This window comes from Ooceraea biroi, chromosome 9, assembly GCF_003672135.1.
Source record: "Ooceraea biroi isolate clonal line C1 chromosome 9, Obir_v5.4, whole genome shotgun sequence".
In the NCBI taxonomy this organism is placed as follows: domain Eukaryota; kingdom Metazoa; phylum Arthropoda; class Insecta; order Hymenoptera; family Formicidae; genus Ooceraea; species Ooceraea biroi.
In genome coordinates, this window is record NC_039514.1 from 2,666,102 (window position 1) to 2,689,023 (window position 22,922).

Below are 22,922 nucleotides of genomic sequence, written 5' to 3' on the forward strand. Positions count from 1 at the left end.
GAGTACGCTAATCGTACTCGAAAGGATACTCGAGACTGCCGCGGTATTTTTCACGATTTCCACGATTTCCATGATCCCCTTTCTCTCGCGGCATCCACGCCATATTCTCCCCCGATGTTCACTTGGACTATATGTGTCGTATTACTGCGAAATGTTTTTGATGCGGCGGTGGGTCAAGCGATCGGTACCGGAAATATGATGCGAAATATTAAAATAAAGAACGCCAATTTATTTCCGCAACATTGCGATTAGTATTGTGATTATTCTAATTATAATAAAAAATTGAAACCACATTTTTAATACAGAGAGATGTTCTATATTATTCTCAATCGCGCTACAAAGTGATTCGCTTGATATCTCTCTCACTGTAATTTTCCATTCAAATTGACTACAATGATCGAGATCACTCTTTGCTTGATATGAATTAAAGGTAGAATCGATACTTCCCCCAAGTTTTCCCCGAGCTTGTTAACAAATGACGCCACTGAGTAATCGTCATCTCCGTCTGGCATTGACTTGGAATCGTTAGGAGATTTTATCGCGCAATAATTACGCGAAAATCGAGAAAGTTTATGCTTTATAAATTGTTGTTCCGCGGAATCGCTCGATCGTTAATACACTCGGGACGACGGTATTCGATGTCGGCGCCTTCGTGGTCCCCGTATAATGATTTTTAACACGAAAAACCAAGATCGTTTTTGTTCGTTAGCTCCTACGTTTCGATCAGGCTAAATTATAGGCTCTTGATTACTTCGAACCGGGTGCGAGGGGAGGGACGGACCGCCGGGAGAATAAGGTGGAGTCCACGAGAATCGTACGCAAGAAAATCTTCTGGGTCGGGCGGCGTCGCGGCGTCGTAAAGCCTCGATAATCGCTCTTCGACTCCTCTCCAACTCATCTCCTTTCTTCCCTTTGGAATCACTCCACTCGTTACGGGGCGAGAATTAAGTGCTTCGGGGTACACGCTAATTCGTCGGGGCACACGGTTGCGAAGACACATGACGCAATGGTGTATTCGCGTGTACGTCGCGTTCAAGTGGATGATGGTCGGTGATCTGTCGACTGTTCGCGAATTTTTTGACGACAGATTGAGTCGTTAAATGGGCAATGAGCGATGATAAGGGGATACATTTACATATATAATCTCTTCCTCGAAAAGAAAATGATCTGCATTAATAATTGGATGCATTATCGCACGCATTCTAATTCGACTATGAAGCATCTTCACTAGAAAAAAAAAGATCAATTATACAATGTATCTATTATATTTAAGTAGAATAATAGATTAGCTTGATAATATAATTACGTAGAAACCAAAAAATATTCTAGATTGCCATAAATATGGAGCGTCGCGTAAGGTTGCAAGAAATCAATCATCTCAAACAACACGAACTCGAAAACAAATTATTTCCATCGAGCCCTCGACCCACTTTCATTTTTGCTAGTTTCAGGAAACGCACAGGTATCGGACGTGTCCGCTTGCAATCTCGCCGCATCTTTACGAAGCGAGCGATTAGCATTGGCAAAACGAGCGGAGTCGGTACCCTTTTTCTTCAGGGGGACCGAACGGGGGGAGAGACCTCGTAGAGTCCGCCGGTGGTAATTATTGTCTCTCCCGTGAGCCCGAACGGATCGGTGCACCTGATCCATAGATCCAGGTTATTAGACGCGTGCAGCACGGCATTCAGGTCGAGCACCTGCCTCACCTGTTGCCGCAAAACATTATCTCCCCGGCAACGTTCCGCGGCACTCACTCGCAGTCATCTCTCACCGATAAATGACGGAAACTACTTGGCCGTCGCCGCCGCGGTCGTCGTCGTCCTTTGTCGCTCCTCGTGTCCGGCTCCGCCGTCCAGTCTTTCTCCGTGCTCCGCCCCTTTTTTTCCGCATCGGCATTTTCTCGAGCGATAACGCGTCCGGCGTCGCGCATATCGCGGATTCTTAGATGCCGCTCGTCGTTTCACGCACGTCACCGTGCTTTTTTTCCGGGCGCACAGGAATCGCGCCAGATGTGCTGCGATTAATCGCCCGTTCATTTATTTAAACATGATTTATTTCGCATCTTTTGCTTTTTTTTCGCTGAATCCAGGGCTGCGAACTCATTTTATTGCTGATAATAAATGAAGTCGATTCACTTTATTCCTCTAATTTACTTCTTTATTTTTTTAAATATTTTTATTGCATTATTCTAGTTTGTTTTGGAAAATGCGTTTCAAATTTGTTTTTACGGAATACAGAAATAGCTACGACTTTCATATCGGAGCACTATCTGCTAGTATTTTGTTTCTTACAGTGGGTTAAATCATCTTGTGTGCATCGTTACGAATTTTTATCGTCAGAATAATAATTGATTCGTGACAGGATTGATGCATTAGCAAGGGAGAAATCGCAAGAGTAAAATTGCGAGGAAGAATGTAAATTCTTCTAGCCACTCGTTCGCGACGGAACAATATCCATAGCTTTACCGTAGTTTGGCGAGCAGCCGCTGCCGGCAGGCGAGGCGCCACGTCTCGGCATTATTCCACCGCGCTGTGATATCGAATATCCAGCTATCGGATGGATTTTACACGAATCAATTTTTCATGTCTTCCTCTCCACATTCTCAATTGTCTCGATAAAATCCCTCGATTCGAGTCTCTCATATTTCATATCTCTAAAAATATTTTTCTTTGGGAAAAAAACTCAATCATGAGCCTTTATTCTCTTGGCCCCGATCTTCTTCATCATTTTCTAACACAAAAGTCTAATCATATCTTCCAATATTTTTTATTGAAACATATTTCATCGATTAGGTGAAAAGTGATTCTTTCAAAAGGGATTCGTCATTGTAAACCGTTGATCGTCGATAGGAATGACGCGTGAACAGTGTCCCAACTTATCCATCAGTTGAAACACCAATCTCACGTACGCTTTCGCACGATGACTTCGTTGCCAGCCGCGCAATGAAATATCACACCAAATTTGGCTGACGCGGCGTCGAGCCGAGTCGGCGTGTCGAATGCGGAATAAATATCGAGCGCGCGAAGAGAAGACGGGGCGGAATCGAGTCGATGGGGAACTATGATGCGTGTAACGATCGGACGCTCTTAATGACCGGCGGATTAGCGCACGACGGCCGGGATAAATCGATGGCGAGCGAGCGGTAACCACCAACGGCAGAAGGCAAAAACGCCCGGCGACAGAGGCGGCCCCGGGGCTTCGCGGAAAGACGAAATTGATTGATGATTGCGGCCGATAATTAAAAGTGCGAGAAGCGGCCCAGCCGCGCTCCACGCTCTGCCTCGTGTCGGCCACGGCTCGATTGATCTGGGTCGGAGCGTGAAAATCGACTTTTACGTACTTGCGAAAACGCGGTAATGTAATTTATGGCTCGGCCGTTCCGCGGTCTTGCGTAAGGTCGTTTACGAAGGTATCGCTGCGAGGGAATATTTAGCTGGAAAGTACCGCTTGTAGCGTGGCTAAGCTCCCTTGTGTAATTTTGTTCCATCGGTTTGGTGTGTGAGGCATATAGCATGGTATCTCTGTCTCTCCTTTCTCCCCTCTGTCTCTACGTTGTTTCGTATTATATATATAGACGAAAATACGAAAACTTTAAAAAACACGATATCCTGAGCCGTACTACGGATTTTTGAAGAGATTTATAAAAAGTAGATGAATAATTGCTAATGACGTTCGATATTTTTCATGATCTTTCTTTTTATGTCTGACTTACTCGTGAATTTTCGTGTCTCGTAAGATACCTGTCGGAAACTGCGAATGATTATTTGACTTACATTTACATCCGCAATACTTTAAATAACGAATACGCGGAACGCGTCTATTAAATGCTTGGCTTCTTTCCCACTGGAGGTTTCCGAAAGTGCTTTGCGCAGGATGAGGGCGGTCGGTGGACGCGAAGTAACGGTTTCACGGATCCCTTTTAATGGCCAAGAATTAGAGGATCTGTGAGACCGATGGCTTGCGGACGATTATTAGAAATTTGAAGGGTCGAGTCGAAGTCACTAATGGAAATATAATTGTCATTCGGGAGAGTCATTGGCGGTGGCACTCCATCAAAAAAGCTACCATGATCATCTTGACGAGAACGTTGGCGATATTAAAATTCACGTAGTAATACACTGAATTTTAATCAGGTTGTCAGTCATGTGATCATTATCGACGATAATCGTTAGAAATTTATTCTCCGTTGCGACGTCTCATGACAATTAAAGAAATATGCTTGCCGCAATCAAGAAAATTGTGATGTTACGTTACGAAATTAATAATCGTATTTTAATCAAGTATTATCACAATTAGAATGCATAATACAGCGCTGCGAATTTTCAAAATGGTTTATTCATAACCGCTCCGCGCGTCTTTGTATATTAAATGGCCGTTGGCTTGCCATTTTAAAGGCAGCACTGTACTGTAATACGGGCTGGTTCATCGACCAGTCGCCCTTATCGTGACGAACGATCGGGTTTTAATTGGTCGATTCGTCATCCCACGACGAATTTGATTATCAACGTCGGGCGAGGAACGTATCGTAGTCGCCTCGTGCACGCGAGTGACTCACGCTTTAAAACCTATTGTGTCTCGAAACTTTCACAGGCAGATAGCACCGGCGGAATAACTGTAATCGATCTCTCGTATTAATTCATTACTCCGTATCACGTTTTAGTTGTTAACATTTCTTGCCAGATTTCTTAAGGTTTCTTTACGCTCGATGATTCTTCACGCAACATAGCAATTGTTGCTGTACAATAATAAAGCTATGAGATCATTCGATATAAATATGTTAATAATTATGTAAATAATAATGTAAATAGTCTTTACGCAGTTACATAATATCGCCATTCGTCATTCGATGATGATTTCGCTACAAATTTATTCCACAATTTAAAAATGTAATCAACATGTAGATATAACAGCATAGCACACATTCCAATCTGCTAATAAAACTGCTAATAAAAATCTTCGCTTGGCATATCAAAGACGATAGAAGCGTAACAAGAATTCAAGAAAATTAATTAACAGCGGGGTGAAGCGGCCTCCGAGCGAGCATACGAAAATACGCAACGCGTATGCAACGCGAGAAATCCAGCCGGTAGGACGATGCTAATCGCGTCGGTCATCATTGTCGTTTTAATAGCAAGCGCAGCCCCGCTCTCGCACAGAGAAACGACAAAGAACCTAATGACGACGCTAATGAGAGAATGCGTGGCGAGCCAATCCTTCGGGGCATCCGATTCGTGCGATCATGCACCGGCTCGTAATTTCTCCATTCCGTTCTCCGCCCCCCAGCCGCGGGATAACCCGGAAGGGCAGAGCAAGAACGTACACGCGGGATGTGGAAAAGAAGGGGGCTGCGAGAAATTATCATGCGAGAAATCGACGCCGTCCATTGGGATGTCTCGTCCGAGACGGGAGAAAAATCGGTAGACAGTAGAGACGAGTTCGGGGAGAGGGCGATGATGGGTATCATTGATAATGATAAGTTCGCCGCGGCACTCGCGATGCACTCAAGTCCGCTAATCGGCGGCGCTATTCGGGCAGTCCCTTCATCAAAAAATCGACGGATCCGGCGAGGCCTAATGCCGATTTGATGAAATTATAATGCTACGGCGCCACTCGCCACAAATGGCTGAACATTAGGAATACGCAGCGAGTTCAGTTGATGTCAATATAATAGTGCGATTCTTTGAATCGTACCGGTTTTTATGAATCTCCGTCTGTATGTCTGATGTCTCCTTCGAATACACAACGTGCGATTAACGTGAAATTCAAATGAAACTTGATTTCTGCCGATTCTCCGTCCTCATTTCGAAAGATCTTCGATCAACGCACTGTTGACCGAAAATCATTCGTTTGACGTAAATTCATAACTCGATCTCGTATAAAGAACAAATTGCTTTCCGATATTCTTCATAAATCTCTGACATGGCCCACCACAGACGCGTTTCAAAAAGTTATAAAGCTCTCCATTATCGTTCCCATTCGTCATTTCTGCTCCGTATTAATCATGCTGGTAGCACGAAGGCTTCCAAAGGTCGCCGCCGACCCCCGCGCCACGTCGAAGACCGAATTCGAGCATAAAATCCGACGCTAGGTACGCTCGATTTTTTATTAGCACCCCCTGACTCCCGGGCCCCGCTCCGGGAGACCCGTAATAAAGTTACAAAGTTATTTCCAGTTGATTATCGTAAAAGTTCGAGAGCGCGGAGCGATCCGACGTACCTCCGGGGGACAATCAGTTAAAGAATGCCACTTTGATAGCGTTCAGAGGGCGGTGGGTAACTCCACAGGCTCCTGCAAAATTTGATGAATCTCGGGGGCGAGAGGTCCGCTTCGTACGCCAGTTCCGCGAGTAGAAAAAGTCGTGCGTTCGGCGCGGGAGTTATGCTCGACGGCGGAAAATTGCCCTAGGCGAATCGGTGTGTAAAACATTAGTGGCTGCCTTTAGAAAACGAATGGCGTAACGCGAGTAAAAAAATGCTGCACGCAAGCTGTCGTACGGTCGGGGAGAGAGATTTTATGAGGAAGTCGTGAATTATGAAATGAACAGCTCGCGAATATATTAACGTAGACGGGAATGAATATCAGAAACTGACTACTTTTGTAGATGGGTATAGGATGTAATAAAAATTTCAGATTACCAATCGGCGAAGCGGTATGAGATAGACGATGGAATAATTGATGGTCATTGATGAAAAAACAGACGACGCCATTGAGACAAATTAAACAAATAATTGACAACAAATAATTGCAAATTAATCGCGCGAATCATTCGATGTCAATATCAGCTGAGAGAGATGAGGAACGATCAAGCGTAATTAACAATGCGGCCGAGCGTCCGATGGAATGATCCTCGACCAACTCGGCGGGCCCTCGATGTGGGTACAAGAGTACGCATCCACGAGATTGCGGATCGCTGATTGCAAAATAATTGAACGGTCTGCGCGATCGGTCGTTCTCAAATCTATCGGGCCTGATTGGCTGAGACGCGGCGCGTCGCCGCGACTGACCGGCAGGGGCGAGGAGCACCACGAGGGAGAAAAGAGGAAATGGAGGATCCGCAAGGTTCGGTAATGCGTTTTTAAAGACCGTTCCTCCGCCGCGGCGCCCCCCGTGCGCGTACGTCTCTCGGGGGGAAGGTGCAACGCGCGCGAGATCAGGAGAGAAAGAAAGAGAAAGAGAGAGATCGTAGCATAGTAGAGGGCCCCTCGCATGTGTGATGGATCACCGGCACCGATCGGGCCTCCGAACTAATCAATAATCGTGCTGCTTCGACCGCCAGCTATTACCTAGCCTGCAGCGGCGAGATCATCATTTCTCTTGGTCTCTTCCCGGCCCCCTCTATTCCTGGCCTTCGTTCTCGTTCCCCCGGCTTTCTATCTCTCTCTCTCTCTCTTTCTTTCTTTCTTTCTCTTTGTCCTTCACTTCGTACTCGGGTAATGACAACTTATCATTATAAACGTATTACACACCGAGGTGCTCCGAGCTCACCTGGTCGCACCTCTCGCCTTCTGCCATCGCCGCTTTTCTCGATGCGATAGGAGATAGCGCCTCTTCCGCGATGATGATGGCACGATCGCTATCGCGAGCGGCGCAACGAACCCGGATCGATGCGTCGTCGTTACTCAATCAGTCACGCTCGAGAGGATCGAAGCCGAACGTGACGCAAGAAACCTTTTTCTCTGCAAATTCACCTGCCTCGCGCGCACGTCCCGCGAATTAATCGATGACGGGGAGTTACGCGCAACTACATACGAGAACCAACATTAAGAGTATCGCATTAAACTTTTCAGTTCAGAGTTATTAAACATGACATGTGAACGTTTATTGAAAATTAATGGGAAAATAATATTCCATAATTTCCCGAAACGTATCACAAGAATCTTTACGTTTGCATTTTACAACATAGAGACTCTGGAGTGATATATGCTTTTATTAATAACAGAATGGCTTTGATAATTATCAATATGCATATCTTACGTAATAAATGGGAGTCGGGTAACTGATAGCGAAATAAATATCTCATGTCGTTGTAATTTGCGAACCACTGCTAACGCACCGAATGCGTGATCCCCGAGGCGAGACGTAATATCGACTGTAAGAATCCTGACGAGGATCCAGCCGCGCACGAGAGCAGCTAAGCGCCAGGCTAAAATGTGCGCTAGATACGTCTATGGGATACAACGGGCGATAATTTGCAAGCGCGAAACTGACCGCGCGTCGCTTCGTTCATTTATAAGCCTCGCCACGCCGAACGCACGCTGCAGGATTACGAGCGGGCTGCTGTTGCAGCTTTTTTGTTCGCATGGTGATAGCGCGCTAAATGAATTAATACATCGTTCCATCATGATCCCACTGAAGCCTTGTAATTTAATACAAATTACGAATACGCTAATCGTTATGGCAACGCGCGCGTTGGATTAATGCCTAACAGGACAATCGGCGTTTATTATACGACCATAATGGAAGTCATGATCAACTGCGTCAATTAGGGGCAATTTACAAATAAAACTTACGCCAAGCATGAGAAAATAAAAGCTAATTGCTGATTAGAAAAAATTTATCGTCGCGTTTGCACGTGATTGCCTGGGGGAAAGGGGAGGAGCGACGAGGATTGCGAAAGCTCTCGAAATAAGATTCATACAGAAATAAGCTAACAGGATATCTTGAAATGGCTATGGGAACATGATAGTTATGCATCATCAATAATGCAGCTGGTACCGACCGCCGTCTCTCACGACTTAATTAATGTGTAACTAGAATGTTCTTATTATAGGGAACCATTACATTGCTTGGAGCAAATTAAAACATGATACTTCCGCGTTGCGATCTAGCAAATTACGCTTGACGCTACACTATAATACCCGCACAGAAACAACTTTGATTGACTCGTATATAAAATACGGTGCATGTGCGATAATAGAAGAGGAATATTATAAAAATTATCGGCAGAGAGAGGAACGAGTGGAAGAGATTTTACATAACAATAGTAATAGTGTAATAATATAATATATAATCTTATATATCGTCGTAATAATATAATATCGTCTTATTCATATCATCATCATTGAAACGATAAGAAAAACACCTCAATTTTCCGCGTTACCTCTCGATAATTCGGTGACAAGATTGCTCAAATCCAATCGCATGTACGCGCTACACGAAGGTACACACAAGCGGATCAACGCGTGCTTGTATAACGCAACGAGAGTGCGAAGGGAAGGCAAATAGCTCGACGTTCGATAGCTTGTAAAGAGTGTCGAAGCGAGAGGCCGTGACAAGGTGAAAATGCAGTAATAAAAGCCGTAAGCTCCCTCGTTCCCCGCCATCGACTTTCCTGCGCTCGTCCCGTTCTCGCGCATCACTCTTTCCTCCCTGTCTTTCTCTCCTTCTCTCTCTTTCTCTTTCATCGCGCTGCAATATCGATAAAAGCTTCGGTGTATTGTAAGCTCGTCCGCGTGAGAGAGCGAAGCGCCGCCAGCTCACCGGAGAGCGAGTTTGTCATGGTATGGGAAAGCCATCAATTTCAATGGGCTTTGAAAACCAAACTACTTGTTGCATGTGCCCTCCCCCTCTGTCGCCCCCCTGCCGCCCCCCGATCCTCTTCGCCGGAACCCACTCGCCCTCCTCTCGATACGCGAGCCGATAGCTTCCCGAGGGAACGATGGTCGCAAACCGTCCCGAACGTGTTTCCCGATATCGGGGAAAAATACGGGCCGCGCGCCGCATCGTAGAGAGAAAGAAAGAGGAAGAGAGAGAGAAGTAATATAGGAGAATGCGTCGAGAGAAAAAGAGAAGGAAGCTTTGAGAAATGTAAACGACGTTTCCGTCGCTGTTCCCGTGTTACAATTGACACGGCACGGATACTCCGGTGTTAACGGCACGTTCGTGAGGAAAATGAATTATGGCTTCGCGCGCATTCATTCGGCAGCGTTCTCGAGCGATACAATGGCCCGGGATGGGCACCTGGAAGACGTCGAGAGAATTAAGACGTTTCTTACGGGGTCTTCGGGAGATCTTCTCGACTATTTGGATTAGGCCGGAAGAAAGATTAACCGCGGAGTATCATTGCTTTTTGTATATTCCTCGTGCGTAAGGCGAGTATAGGCGCGAACGCTCGTGTGCGATCGCTGTAGGATACTTTCCTATGAGAGAATTTCCGCTGGCGTAATAATTCCTCCGTCGTGTGATACATCATGAGACGAGCATGCTCGTGATGATCACCCCATGGTGCGAGATACCCTTTGTTTTTGGGCAGTGACCGAAAACGCGATACCTCTGCGCGAAAGCGTCTGCTAATTGGTTAGGCATAGAGGTGCGATAATCAACGGCACTATTACTTGCACGAATTAAAAGCGCTCTTAATGCTAACGTGAGAATACTCCAATTGTTCGTTGTCTACGATCGACGCACATTGTGTAGCATCGCACCGACCGTGCTCAGACCACCGTAAGATCGCGCTTTCCTTCAGAAAGTGTTTCGCAGCGCATTTTCTCTTGCGAATAAATAAAATCTGTTCGAAAGTAGTAAAATACACTTCTTAAATTTATAAACTTCGTGAAAAGATATTCTATGTATTGGAAAATTAATTATTGGATGTGAAAAACCGCGTGCGAAGTGATGTGTCGAGGATGGATTCGCGGATAGAATCGGCAGGATGTCGCGACGAATCACGCGCGCGGAGATCATCCTTCATCGGAACGAGAAGCGCGCGCTTTTGGCGCATGAATTACATGATGCATGCTCCGCAGGAATCGGACTCGATTAAATTCCAGAGTCGTTTGGTCGTACCGGGAGTACCGTTATTGAGTGTTGCTCGCGTATCGCTCGATCCAGCCAATCGATGATCTTCATCCGAAGTGCCGGGAATACGTTCTCGTGGGAAATGCACGCTTGGATCGCCCATGGGGTGATACGCCGATGTGTGTGCGGTGCGTGGTTCAACCCCATTCTCTCTCTCTCTCTCAATCTCATCTTTCTCTCTTCCTCGCTCCCGTGTCGAAGCGGTTACGCGGAGCCTCCACGTTAATCACATATCCGTACACGCGAGTACCCACCGTTTGTTTACCCACTGACGGCTCTAATGAATAGCAAAATCGAGCTGCTGCTGTTGCTGCTGCTGCTGCTACTGCTGCCGCCGCCGCTGTCGTTACGCATCCTACCCCGTTACGGGGGTGCGTACGGTGCGTGTTCGACGCCCATCCCCGCGGCCCGCCGCTCCATTGACAAGCTGGAGGCGAGAATTACACGCGCGGATGCAGCTACACCGCCGGCCCCGTTCAAAGATGAACGGCGTGTCGGAAATCAGGGAAATATTCCGTTTACCTGATTTATCGGCGGATATACGTGGCGTTACTGTTCATCGGGCTGTGCGGTTAATTGACGCGTGGCCGTGCACTTCTCGCGGCCGCCGATAATTCCCGCGCCCCCTTTCCATTCCCGTCGACACGTCGCTCGCGGTGGCGGTCGGGGATGGCTGAAAACCGTTTTTCCGTGTGCACTCCGCGATTAATCGCGCGGAAGTCATTGCGCGAGTAATTGATTCCGCAACGCGTAGCACACGTGGCGAAAAAGCAAGTGCTCTTGTTTTTGGATAAACGTTGACGAATCTTCCGTCGCGCGTCATTAATACGATCGTTGCCTCTTTCTGTCGCGATATTTATTAGATGCGAGTGAAACAATGAGACTTGGGCACGCCAAGTACTTCAATGTCGTCATGCGATAAGAGAGTATGCATGGAAAACGTTTGGGTAAAATACTCAAACTGCTTCTAGATACTTGGCTAGTTAATTATTGATTTCATATTTAGTTTTGAGTTTTGACAAGTTGGGAGTTTTTATGTACTTGGCGTATATATTTTTTCTTTTTTTAAAAAGGTTTTATGGGTTATCTTAATTTGTATATAATTAACAATTAATCATTCTGCGTGGTTCCAAAACGCCTTTACACATTCGTCGATTTTCCAGCTATAGAAATTCATCGAGAAAGTTAGAAGATCCGGACGTGATGGAGACAGGTCTGCTCGCCCCCTCTTAGCGGCGGTCTTCCACTTGATATCCGGACTTTTATATTTACAATGTATTGAGGAACGAGCGCGAATCGCGCCGGGGACGGTGTGTCGACCCTGCTTTTCGGATATTCTTTCAATATCGAGGGGAATCTTTAAGTGGCTCCGCCAGCAACAGGTTGTAAATCCGTTTTTTAAGGGATCTACCGCCACCGGTTCGGTTTGAGGTCGCGAGGGTAAAGAGAACTCCTTCGGGAGATCTCTTCGTCTCCTTTGCTCTCTCCGCGACGACGACGTCCTTTCACCCTCGCCAAGGCCCTCTCGCTGTCCCGTTCCTTCCGAAATTTCCCCTTCCCTCGCCCCGTCTAGACACGAGCCAGCCAACCTTTGCACGTTTTCCAATCACGGCGTTTCCTTCCCCGTTCCACCGCCGAGAGGACCCCTCAACGACTACACGGGTTACGAGGGGAAAAAGGATTTCCTGTCATTGGAAATTCGTTGCTCAGGTCTCTACACGTCTTTCTTTGAATTGGTACAACGACTTCCACGTAACGAGTTTATCCGATTTTCTGCCGGAACCCTTGCGGGTTGGTTTTCCTCGTGCTCGAGTGGGATAACAGTCATCGCGCAATAAAGAATGAAAAATTCATCATTGACATTATTTTCTTTCAGCAAATTGCTGAATTTTCCAAAGACTATAAATGAATATAAAATTGTTATAATCTATAACTACTTACTTCTCGAGAAATTAAAGAGAGTACAGATGCACGGTTGAAGCAAGGAAGAACGGCGCTCAACATTCGTGCGTGAAGACCTCACGCGATGAGCCAGTGAGTGAACTCCGAATGAATCGAGTTTGAACTCGTCTACTTATCCACTGAACGTTACGACTCTCGGGGCAATCGCGGCCGCAAAAAGGAAAAAACAGGATAAAAGGAAAAGAGCGCAATTGCAGCGAATCGGCAGATCGGAAGTGCGCTCTTCGACAATTCGCTCGGACAATGACCATGAAATGACGTGAAACTAGCCGTGGTGACTTGACCGACAAATTACGCGGAATGATCGTGAAAAGAATGAAAGAGGCCGAGGGTAGGGGCCAGAGCCGACGCCGGAATCCACTCGGCCGGCTCTGTGGGACCGGATGTCGGGCAATCATTTATTTTATATTAATCACGACCGAGCAGGAAGAAGGGCGAGCGGGTTTTACGCGCAGCGAAGAACCAGGCCCGGCAACGGCCGAGACTTGAGCGTGATGTAGGATACGTCGGCGGATTCGTTCGAACGTCTTCGAACGTCGCCCGGAACGAGGTGAATGTCGTGATGCATGTCATTAGCCGTGATGCCACGGCGTCCGGATACCCTCCGCGCGGTTCGAGGAGGAAGCCGCCTTCATGGAAGACGTGTACGTGGATTGACAGATTCCTGTACGCTATTGTTGCCATAGTCATGCCCGTTGCTCTCTCGAAATCGCTCGTCCGCACTGTACTCTTCCTCCCGCGGGCGCAGTCTTGAACTGTTATTTTTCCCCCATACAGCGTATTCGTTTCCCGATTATTTCACGCTTGCCACCGTGTCCGATGTCGTGTGTTCTTGTGGAAATATCTGAGGAGTACTCGGGGGAGTACGCGTAATTATCGAGGAGGTTCCCAAAGTTACCCGCGCAGTCGGGCGAGTTGCGGGCTCCGCCAGCAGTTCCGGTTCTCACACTTGACAAAACAAATAGCCGGCGCTAACGAGAGTCAATCAATAACGGTCGGATAACGACCGGTTTCGCGAGAGAAGCGCGATCGGAGCCGCGCGCCTCCAGCTCCGCCCTTGAAATCTTGCAGACACCTTCGAGGAACGATCCCATTGCCGCGGGTTCTTGCAAGATCGCTCAGAATTCTAACGAGAGACCTCGCTCCAAGGTCGGCTCGCGCGTTGCCACCCCGAGCGCGTGATTTATTTGCTTTTAACTATCCTTTCGGTGGCACGTTAATAACCAGAGCAGCCCTTCCAAGTGGCTTGAATTTATTTGTCTATTTATTTTTTCTTTTTGTTTTTCCTTTACTTTTTTACTTGTAATCCCGCGTTCTTGCACCGATGGCGTAAAAGCGCAAGACATGGTTTATGTATGCAGATGCGACGAGCGTGCCTCGCAGCTGGGAGAAAAAGATAGCCTGGCGCCGGCCGGAGCGTGTTGCATATTGCCTTTAGTGACTGAGAACGAAAGAGTAATGGCAAATATTGCCCGGCAAAGGCAGCGACTTCCTTCAACGGACTTGCTCCGTTGATGGAGTCCTTTGCATACGTGACGAAGGTGGACGGCAACGACAATGTCATGGCGGAAGTAATTTCCGAGATGAGCGGCCGGGACTCGACTTGCAATAGTGGTTGAACAGTCAAAGTGGGCTCATTTTGGCATATATAGCAGATTCGCGACGGCGAAGGGACACTTTGTAGGGAGGTCATATCCTGTTCACCCTGGCCCTGCTATCCTGACCGGTCGCGCATTAACCTACGGAGAGAAGTAATTTTCTGAAGAAGACACGCAAAGTGCCGGACACCCGTGAAAAGACGTGGCCGCTGCACGTGTGTCAGCGGGTCCAGAAACGCGCGACAATCATATCAGCTGATTCGCGGTATTATAGCGTAAAAAGGTGGTTCGAGAATAATGTTGCTGTGTAGTCTCACAAAAATTGAACAGGAATTGGATCGTTTTTCATAATAAAAAATAACAATCGATACAATTTCTTGTACGTTTTGCTTGTGTAATATACGACGTTTGTGTAATGCGTGGTACAAATGAGAAAGAGACAGAATAATGAGTTACACCTACGGCAGTACGACTTTTTAATTACGATCGCGGCTATAATTAGGTACGCCTAATTCCCGTGAAAATCATGTTTTCAGCTGTCCGGACGAGATACGAATCGCGGTTGCGCCAGTGAACGATTAACGAGGCCAAGTATTGTTGGCGCCGCAGAGACAGAGAAACTATGAGGGAAAGGAACCGACATAACAGTAGTTTCGGCCTAAATTGTCGCAATTGCCACACTAGCATGCGCGATCTCTTGTCTCCTCCTTTCTTTCTTGCTGAAGACAGACTCTGACATGGTCACGTCATAGTCATATCTTAATCTCTGTATGATATATTAATCTTTACAATAAAAACTATGCAAATCAATCAAAATTTTTGCATCTGCTCCAAAGAGACATTTTTACAATGAAACTGTACTTCCAGGAATGTTAAATTAAGTAAAGATTGATCGATGCACAATTGACGCAATTATCATGAATATCAATCGCGAAGATGTGGCTGTCGCGCTTTTGTCTCCTGATCATTAATGCGTCGCCCTCAGTCGAGATATATAATCGAGATTTACGCAGTTCATTGTGTGCATATATTATATGCTTATGAAGCGTGAATCGTATAAAACTCCGCTTGGCGGGCAAATCCACCGCGAGGAATCACGATCACGCGCGCGATCGTGACTGCGCGCCGTAATTTAGAGGCGCTGAATAGGGTCGAAGGCTTTCTGGACCGCACGGTAGCCGTACGTCGTCACTCTTGTCTCGTTCGTGAGTGATCACGACCGATCGTATTGTGACAGGGCAGCGATTGGTACGTCGACGAGGCGAGCACGGTCCCATTGTGCCGCAGTCACGTATATCAGCAACTGAACAGTCATCGTCTCCTTCGATATAACGACGATAGAAACTTTTGTGTCGACTCACGACCCCCGTTAGCGTTTAACCCGCCGACGGGACCGTCGCGCACGGGCAGCCCGTCTGATTGTTGAAAATCGGGACTTATCGTCGCTCCACGATTTGAGCCAACTGACACAATGAGTTGTGTATTTTCGCGGCGTGCTAGCTGGAGGTACCGTTAATAAATCCAAGATAACGAAACGTAAGCGTTTAACAGTGTAACGTAAAAACATAGAGACTTAATTTAGAAATTTAATGAACGTTTCGTGGAAATAAATTACAATGTTCAACGGATGATTAATTAATTATTAGCTCGTTACGCGACATTGTAAACTTTCAAATAATATTCGGAAAATTCGGGGAGCTCGTCTGGCCCGCCATGATTTTTCCGCGGCTCGTAACGTGTAGATTTTAATAATCATAACGCACATTTAACAATATCGAGTAATTAAATACGCGCGTTCTCGGAGCGGCAGAATTCACGAGAAACTGTCGTCGCGTACCGTTTTAACAACTCCGCGCCGGGCGAGATCCTTTCCGACACACACGGCGGTTTCATTATATTATTCCGTGCGAGCGATTCGAAAACGCGAGAGTCCTTGCAAGGCGATCATCGCGATGAAAACGGGACTCGAGCTGCGCGCGCGAAAAGTAAAGCCGACTCCATGGAAACCGGCGGGCGTTGTGCGGCCGCTCGTATTCAACGTTAGGAACTAATTAGCACGACGCGCCCGGATCGGAAAGGCAACCGGCCTCGGTTATTAACGAGGAGGACGTAACGATCCTTCGAGCAGTCGGAACCGCTGACGTTTTTATAGGTTCTCGCGGGGAAGGAAGCGATCATACGCCGGGAGTGCGATATGGTGCTCGAACACGACTTGTTAAAGGCCTAAGCATTACGGGGCCGGGCGTGCAACAATCTTACGGCTCATGCGTGTCAATCGTTATTAAGCCGGATGGCTTAATGCAACGGTGAAGAAGTAGGAAGCCTCTTTTCTTCCGCGAGACGTCACGTTAATGTTCGATCTGCGGCGATCTCGCGTGCGTGATAATCTCTTAACGGTAACGGTGCTGCACATGATCCGTAACTTTTATGCGCATACGTAAGAATCGAATCGTTCCCTCGAACGTGATCACCGGGCCGCCACGAGAGATGAATAAACCTATCGTCTCGATCGATCTCAGAGTAAACGAGCAAACGAGGCTGCGAGTAATAGTGTTGTACCGCGTCCGGGATCCGCCGTGTCACGCTTGAAGCGGGACGCCGCCGTTAACCGGAGGAGGGAGAGGCGATAGTCGTTTCATTAACGATACAATTGCGGCTTCGTTAATGCGCCAATAAAAATACGTTGTTATATCGTGGCTGTATCGCACTTCGCTGAATTATACTCGAACGCGCGGCTAATGCGCCGGCCGACACCTAACGCGCGACTGCGCGTCGTTAGCATGCTGCTTTATGAGGCGAACAGAAGTATTTGCAGCCAACTAGCAACTTTTATCGTCAAACAGTGCTAACGCACGTGTATACGAACGAATCATCAGGAACAATGACACGATGTTGAGAAGAGGAAATCGCGCAAGTGCGTCTCTCGTGTCAACGTCTTCTGCTTTCATGCGGAAGCTGTAAATACCGTAATTGCGAGGCTCTGCGTTTGTTTCTGTGCGATGAGATATAAATTATGTAATTTGTACCTTGTGTGATTTCTACCTAAATTATAATATAATATGTTCCGTTGGCTTACACATGCATCACGTACTCGCACGCGAGTTACCGTCAAGAGGACAGCGCGCGTTAACGGTGCGCACCCTATAAAAATTCTTTGAGGACAGCTATAATCAACGCGGTACGACAGGATCTATCGATGTAACGTCCATGTAACGAGAGGGTAGCGGGACGGGGCCGTACGTACGAGCGCGCACGCGCGCACGAAAGGTGGCACGGATTTAAAATGCATATATTACTCGCAGTCTCTCCGTAATTCGATTAACCTAAGCGAAAATGCGCTCGTTTGTAGCGCGCATATATAACAAATGAAATCTCCTGCATAGTAATTCCATTCGGAATACGAAAGTAGAGGATGCGCCGCGGGGTCGTACCTACGTACGATGACGTTGGGGCGCGACGGGGGTGGGAAAGGGGGTGAACGAGAGACGGAGGACGGACGGGGGAGGAGAGGGTGAAGGCGGGGAGGGTTGGCGAGGACGGCGGACCGTTAGAGAGAGAGTGGGCGGTGGTGCTGGCGGCAGAGAGAGGGCGGATTAAAAATGTAATCCAATAATAACGCGTCTCTGGTGTCCGTGAAAGTACGTACGTGGAGACGTACTACGTACGTACGTAGGCGGCGTATATACGCGTCCAGGGGATAGTGGCGTAGAGGTAAGGGTTGCGCCCGGGCGCGCGAGAGCCCCTTTCGTTTCCGCCGAGAGATAATTAGCCGACGCGGAAACGCGACCGGTTTATCCGTCGCAACTATAACCGTAAATAACGCCGCTCGCGAGTACCCGCGGGCGTAACGCGAGCGACCGCGGCGCGGATTTTTCACTCGCGCACTCGCCCGCTATACGTTCGCCAGATGCGATATACGGTATTTGAGATTTCGGAGAAATTAGAACGGTAGAATCGTGGAATCATGATCTAGGGAGGAATGCATGACGGTGATCACGGTTTCATAGAATTAATCAATGAGACGCGACTGCTAAAATGTAATATGAGATAAAAGATTAAGTTGTGGTTTAATGGAGCCTTTCTACAATGGTAGATGCTAATCTCTATACGTGAGATAATAAAATACATTCTTCTTCTACGTTATTTTCCACATTTCTCTCTGGGTTGCCTTGAGCTTCAGTAATAAAGGGGATTATTTTATACGTTGCTCCGATTTGGTGCCCGTTGTCATCACATAAATTCAATGTAATTGCGATTTCTCTCACAGTGCCATGACGCAAGCGTCTTCTTTATGTTCACCAGAAACCTCAAACCAACGGCGATCTAATTCATTCACGAAAATATGATTTTAATCGTCAATATGATTTCAATCGTCAACGGATTCGACCAATCCCTAGAAAAGCGAAACGTCGTTACGCTACTGGCCGCAGAGGTTTTCTCGCGCGCACGGCGACGTGTGCGCGTGGCACCTACGTATATCCGGTGATGTACGTACACCCTCGGATGAATCTTGAGGCAGCGAAAATATCACGATGTCCGCTAACGCCGGAGTCGGTCCAGGGTTGGTAGGGTGGCGAGCAGGCGGCACGGACGAAGGGTACGGGGCTCAAAACGGGTGGATGGAGTCCATTAGCAGACGGACGAGGATGTGTGCGATTATACATCGTCCCACCCTTCCTCTCGCCTACCTTCCCTCCCCCGCCGCGGTCCACTCAATAATGCATCACACTCCTCTACTCGGCCTCACAGTCCGGTAGCACGTATGACCACTCGGGGAGTTTCTTCCTTGCCAGTGGCCACCTCATTCGGCCCCTTCCCCTGCACTACCACCCCCGGATTCCACGGCATCGCGGGTGGTGCTTATTACCGCCGGTAGCTTTGATTTGAGTGGAAGGACCCAGTGATGAGGAAGAGGAGAGACGCGTTTTTCAAAGAGAAGTGAGGATGCGCGCTACTTTGAGAGAGATTCGAAAACCTCGAGGGATGTAAGGGCACAGACCATTTTTTGCAACCGCGAACGTACGTGTATATATACGAGCTGTCTCAATTGTTCGCTCGGTTTTGATTTAAATTGAATTGTCCTCATTACGATTCATCGTTCATAGGAACTTGACGTTTACATGCGACAAGCGGATAACCGTGAAACCTCGACGAATCTGTATTAAAAGTCCGTCAAAGGGCGGCCGTGATTCAAGTTCGCCCGGACGTCGTTCAGATTTGACGTAACGTCAAGATTCCTCGACCTTTGACCTCCGCGATTCTCGCGCGATTCAGTTTGATCCGCCGGCATAACCCGCACCGCCGGAATAATCGTTCTCGCTTCAGATCCGCCCTCGCGCGCCCTGAATGCGGTATACGTATATGTATATGTATATACATACATATATATATATATATATATATATATATATATGTATGTATGTATCTATATACGTATCTCTCGCGCGCGAGAAAGGGTCTCGGGCGCGGAACGATACTGAAATAATACTTGATACAGGCACCTGGAGGAAGATTCGCTCTACCGAATTACTCCACCTCCCGCCGTTGGCCTGCGCGGATTAACGGATAATCCGTACGGGAACGAGGAATTGTTGAGAGAAAAGCGGAAATGCTAATCTCTCGATGAGAGATCCCTCCCGGATACCTACGCACCACGGAGTCTTCCATTTCCGCGAGCGCGGCTGCACGGTATACGTACACGTGTACGTGTATACGCCAACACCACTCGCGCTAAATCGCCACACATACGCGCGCCACCGCGCTCGTGTGTGCATTTAAGTACGTTTGTCTCGATTGCGTGCGAGAAACAGCGTGGGGAGAAGCGCGGCCGCTCTCCAACGTGTCGTGCAAATCCTCTCAGATCGTAGTATCCGCCGTATCTGTCGAACGACGGCGGTTCCGTTGCCGTGCGCCCGGCGCGCCGCGCGAAGCGGTTTATTTCGCGACTCGGACATACGCGTATACCAAGCCGCCGAGACTACTCAATCGCGCGCGCACACGAACCGCGCCGCGATTTCATAAAATCGCATTTCAGACGCGGGAACGGCGCGACGTCGCGTAAAGATCTCTCGCCGCTGCAATGGAATTCAGAGTACCTCGCGGGAGATATTCCGGAGCGTGAACACGCTCCTCAAAAAGAGAGAGAGAGAGAGAAAAAAAAGAAATTGTTACCTCAATTTACGCGTCGTACATGACGCGTGCAATTAAGAAAGATAATTGGATGTAATTTCCTCAAATCGAGCGGAATGTTAACGATACCGAGATAAATTATATTCTGTAATTTACTCCGGACCAAGATACGAGGATCAAACGAGAACTGGACACTACTTGTGATCCCTTTTCATCATTTTAACTCCCATACCATTTTCTATCTGCACGATAGACGCAAGGATATAATCGACGCAAGGAGAACCATGGTCGTCGGTCCGTGGTCATCGATCGTCGCCGCTCCACGGCTTTCGGGAAAACATATTTCCTTTCTTTGGCCGGAGTGCAGGCCTTTTGTCTTTCATCTTCGTTGCCGTTGCCGTGGTTTCCCATATCCAATCAATTCCGCACTTCCTAAGTAGAGACCGGGTGACAGGCACGCACACCTCGTGACTTATAATCGCATTTTCCCACCTCCGCGCGCGCCCACGTCTCTTACGCCCCTCACACACACTGGCAAGAACCGAATCAGTCCCTCCGTTAATGGCCAACATCGAGGCTTTTAGCTAACCGAGTCTCCTTTGCCCATCGTCTCTGATCTATTCCTCGGCTAATCTGTTGATTATACGCGGCCGTCTGGCAATACGTTATCGGGACCGATGGGAATCCTTTTCCTCCCTTTTCGCATCTATATCCTGCGCCCTCCACCCCGGCTCAGCCGTTGCGCCCTTTCCGACGACGACCAGACACATATCTCCCGAGATGCTCGGGGAAAATGGTCTTTAAGGAGAATAGGTCAGACGAAATTGGATGGAAACGGTCTCGTGCAATAAATATTTACACAAAATAATTTCTGTACAATAAAAAAATAGACTGCAAGAAAAATTACGCGAGCTGTAACTAAGAGAAAAATCTTTTTCATTCATGGTGTTGTGTCGACGCATTGCGTTGTAGTAGACGATAAAGTGTCTTATGGTACGTTAGCGAAGATATTACGGAATCGATAGGAACGTGAGTTTTTCTTCGGACAGAATGCCGTTTGAAGTGCGTAGGCTCGATTCGTTTAAGTGGTACGCTCTCTACAGCTGATATTCTTTCCTCCAGTGAAACGGCCGAAACAAAAAGAGTGGATCGACCGTTCTTTATTCTCACCCGGCGACAGACGACGGATTGCCTCAGAATCCTATACACAGACGTTACCGGAATCCGCGGGAGGCAATTACCCGGCAGATAGCATCGTAGGATTTAACCTACTATCACTTTGGTTTATTGCGAGCTATATTTCAGCACGTGGGAACAGCGCGGAGTTTTCAATGGGTCCCTGTGCGAAGAAGGTTGCCCAATGATCGTCCCGATAGCGGTTTCAGATCGCCGGAAACCCACTTTTCCATAAAATGCAACCGTTCGTGTTACTTACCCGCTCGAACGCGGCCGATGACACCGGAAGGGAGCAGCGATTAAGTAGTATTAGTCGCTGAAGACGGGCGGCCGGTATCCCTGAAAGTCAGAGAAACGTGTTTCCAACACTTATTTTTCTTTCGTTACCTGAGTTTCCGTGAAAATTAAAAGAATTGCTAAAGAATTAAAATGCTAAAGCAGGGAATGATTAATTACCAATGCTAATGTACACGTCATTGTGAAATTTGTTCCTGCATGTGTGCAATTTGCTCGGTTCTTCGCTAGTCAAACAGCTGCTCTTTATTCTTGCGCGACACAACGTCGTTTAAAAATTTCGAATGAAGAAATATTGAGCGGCGAATCTTCTAATTGCGCTACGGCGATAATTAAGAAGAAGCGAAATGTCGAAACTTGGCCGTCAAAGCGTTATGCGTACCGTCGATCCATATTCATGAACAGTAAGAAACCGAGCAACTAACGACTCGTTAGTTCTTCTAAGTGATAATTTATTTATCTTTCTGGAACAGTCTCAGTGTCTGCACGAGCGATCCCAGAGCGGCCGGGCACGACCGACCATTGTTAATTCCTGGCTGCTAATTATGGAAAAATACCGGAGTCGCTCGGAGCTCGAAGATCGACCGCGTAACGACAGCGGAAAACCATTAACGTTTCTGTTATTTGGTTTTCGACTCGGCACGGTTAACGGATGTCTACGGAAAATTTAATCGAAATACTTGCGCACTTCAGCGTTCACACTAAAAACAATAGTGCGCTTCACACACGAAAGCACGCGAGTGTAATTATTAAAACATCTTGCGAAAATCATAAATACGTCAGTTTCTAACGGATTCAAAAGTCCAATTCAAAAATTTTTATTTTGTATAACCTGACAATTTTTTTCAAACTTTTGTTACCGAAAGTTTGCGTTAAATCAACAAATCGTGATGAAGTGCCAATAGGCGCCGATTTCATCGATTTTGTGGCGATCGCCCCGGGGGAACAACTGCAGGATACAGCAGG

At 47.4% G+C, this 22,922-nt stretch overlaps 1 long non-coding RNA gene across 2 annotated transcripts in view; it reads right to left on the reverse strand.

Moving 5' to 3' along the window:
• The window catches only part of LOC105276294, a 380,772-nt gene that overhangs the window by 75,064 nt on the left and 282,786 nt on the right, over positions 1 to 22,922 (reverse strand). For both annotated transcript variants that reach the window (XR_003406934.1, XR_003406933.1), the window contains one exon: positions 21,922 to 22,001. This is a non-coding gene — a long non-coding RNA (uncharacterized LOC105276294). The remainder of the gene's footprint in view (positions 1 to 21,921; positions 22,002 to 22,922) is intronic.